Genomic DNA, 3,430 nt, shown 5'->3' on the forward strand with positions numbered 1-3,430 from the left:
CACTAGTTTAAAATCGAAGTGTATAAAGCATCAACCACCAAAAATCCTTCCTCAGTACATGAAAAAAAAAGACCCACTTCACACAATCTACTTCTTCACATCCAAACATAAAAAAAAAAAAAAAAAAAAACTTCAAACTCCAAGTCGCAAATCAAAACAAATATCAACATTCCCAAAATGCATGTGCGCCGAGCCCTAAAATGAAAATGGGAGAGGATATAGATGTAAAATACACTTACCGTGACTTGGAATCAAGAAGTCCAGAAGGTTTGTGCGAATTCTAAACGAGGAGGAAGTAGGACACAATAAGGGTGAGAAGTGGTGTTTGTCTAGGACACAAAGAGAGCGAGAAAGTCGATGGTGAACGAAGACTAAAATATCGAGGGTGGGGGGAGGGGGCATGATGTAGTTAATTCACATGGCAAGCACATGGCTAAGCCATCACCGCTCAAAATCCCACTGAGACTTAAACTCAGACCAACAGAAACACACTTTTCAGACTTGTGCATCAAAATGTAAAATCACAAAAAAATACAACATACCAAACAACCATAAAAATAATATATTTTATATTTTCACCATTTTATTTATTTTATATAAACCAAAATAAATAAATAAAATTTAACAAAATCTTTATTTTTATATATATAAACAATGGGGCAAGTAACATGCCTAGATGCATCTTAGTTCAAACATAGTGTCACTCACCTAAAAAATTCAATAGAGTACACCCTCTTAGTTGCAACAATCACTATGGATGTTCACACCTGATAAGATCATCAATGTTAAAATTCATGTGAGTGTGTAAGTGAGCAAACTTATATAGAGCAGTAACTTTTTATTTCTTTTTCTCTTCAATATTTTTAATATTATTCTTCATGAGTTATTTTCTTCTCATAGATGCTCCCAAGAGATTGTCACTCACATCAAAAGTCAAACTTTATGCTAAGGCCATACATGAGTTTCTCCTCTAAACACTAGTTTGCACAACCTCTTTCATATCCATTTTTGTTGCTCATCTTTTTTCAAAATGATTTAAGCCACGATTCTTTCTATAATAACTTAAGAGATAGAACCGTATATGGTGTTTATCTTTTTCCGCAATAATATAACATCGACTTTTTCTATATGGATCAACTATTTGTGTTTGGCAATGGAAGATTTTTATTGTTGTACTAGGTTCAACTAGTATTAGTCAATTCAAGGCATAGACTCTCTCTATGGGGAGCTTCTCAATAATAAATATGGAACTTAATTATAAGGTGCATACACATAAGTTTCTCACAGTGCTTTGTAAATAAACTTTGTCAAGATGACCCAAAGAGTTAGTATTCATAAAGTGAACTGCACAAAGTAGAGAGATGCATAAGTTTAAAAATTTATTTTGTGAGAACATATGTGCTCAAAATTTTGACATATTAAGCATGCACTTCCCAAAACAAATAGTAACAAACAAGGAAAATTTTTCTATTATTTTTCTTATTTAAAAACTGAAAACATAAACAGAAATTAAAAACAGAAAAATAAAATGCATATCCTAGACTAATAAAATGAAATGCAAGGACTGCAAGAACATGCAAGTGATCTTATCAATTATTGTGATACGACATCTTCTTTGAGCACCCACTTTGCTTTAAATTTTGGCCTATTATTTTCATCAACACCACTTTGTATGATCTTTTCTTTATTGTGGAGGTAAAATTCTGCTAGTTCATCAAGTTTTAGAGTTATGAAGGTGATTTGTTGACTCATCTCATCAACTTGATTTTCTAGAGTCTTTCCCTTCTTTTTTATCTTTCTTTTACCTCCATTTTTCTTCACTTTATTCAAGTTAAAGCAATATGACCTTATATGACCAAGAATACCACAATAATGACAAGTATGAATAAACTTACCTTCGGACTTACCTTGGTTGGATTTCTCTGTCATTGATCTATTGTGTGAGGCTCTTAGAACATGAGTTTTAGACCCGACTTTGTTTGTAGCTTCCTCATCTCGATTTCCTTTAATAAAAATGATACATTTTGATGAAGTGGTAGCGGATAATAAGCCTTTAAGTTCCATACATTGGGAAGTTGTATACCCCAAACCCGTGCGATCACAACTACATCTTTGAAAACGTAACATCTCTTCTAAATTCTGTGTTGCTGTTTTTTGCTTGCACTCTTGAAACCTTTTCAATTCTTTTTCAAGTGCAACCTTTTGATTTTTTAATATTGATACTTCAACACCAGAAATTTTTAATGCCTTAGAGATATTGTTTTTCTCATTCTCCACAGTAGTAAATTTATTGTACAGCTTCTTGTTGAGTTTCTTTAATTTGACCACTTCTTCACACACATCATTGTATGTTTCCTGTAAACTTAGTTCTTGGTCAACATCAACAAGTGATACATCCGAATCACTGAAAATATAACCCCTTTCAAATTTTGTTAGTGCAATATCAGGAAAATCATTCACAATAGAAGAAAAAGCCATAACAAATTTTTCATCATCAGATGGTGAGCTTGAACTTTCAAAATCTGAACTATCACTAAATGTGACATTCAATGCTTTTCTTTTATTTTTCTTGAAATTTGGACATTCAATTTTATGTGGCTATAACCAGAACATTCATAACACTTTACTTTATTATTATTATCAAATTTTACTTTATTCCAATTTTCAGAATAATTTTTTTTTGCAAAAAGTTCTTTATCTTACTTTTGTTTTCTACTAGCTTTCTTGTTAAACAATAATTTTCTGAATTTCCTTACAATGAGATCTATATTCTCATTATTAAATTTTCCTTCATCAGAAAAATCATCTTGATCATCTTTTATTGTTTTTAAAGTAATGGACTTACCTTTTCTTGTTTGAGGAAGTGAGGATTCATACATTTGTAAAGAACCGACCAGCTCTTCAACCCTTATTGCATCCAAATCCTTACTTTCCTCAATGACAGTAATCTTAGGCCGAAATCTTTCAGGTAGAGATCTCAAAATCTTTTTCACGACCATTGAATCTTCCACCTTCTCACCGAGATTAAATCTGGAATTAACAATATCGTTAAGCTTAGCATAAAAATCATTAAAACTTTCATCTTCAAACATCTTAATCTCTTCAAATTTTGAAGTAAGCAATTGTAATTTTGAGTTTTTCACAATTTTTGTTCCTTCGTGCGTAACCTCCAACATGTCCCATGCTTCTTTAGCCATCTCACACATGGAGATTCTCTTAAATTCTTTTGGAGATACAGCCATGAATATAGCATTCAGTCCATTGCTATTCTAATTACAGTTGCTGATCTCATCTTTTGTCCAAGCATCAATATTTGTTACTGGTTTAGTCCATCCTTTTTCAATGGAATGCCACACTCGTTTATCCAACGATTTGAGAAAATCCATCATACGAACTTTCTAATATGCATAGTTTTTCCATAAAAGTGTGG

The sequence above is a fragment of the Juglans regia genome, chromosome 1, assembly GCF_001411555.2.
Source record: "Juglans regia cultivar Chandler chromosome 1, Walnut 2.0, whole genome shotgun sequence".
Classification (NCBI taxonomy): domain Eukaryota; kingdom Viridiplantae; phylum Streptophyta; class Magnoliopsida; order Fagales; family Juglandaceae; genus Juglans; species Juglans regia.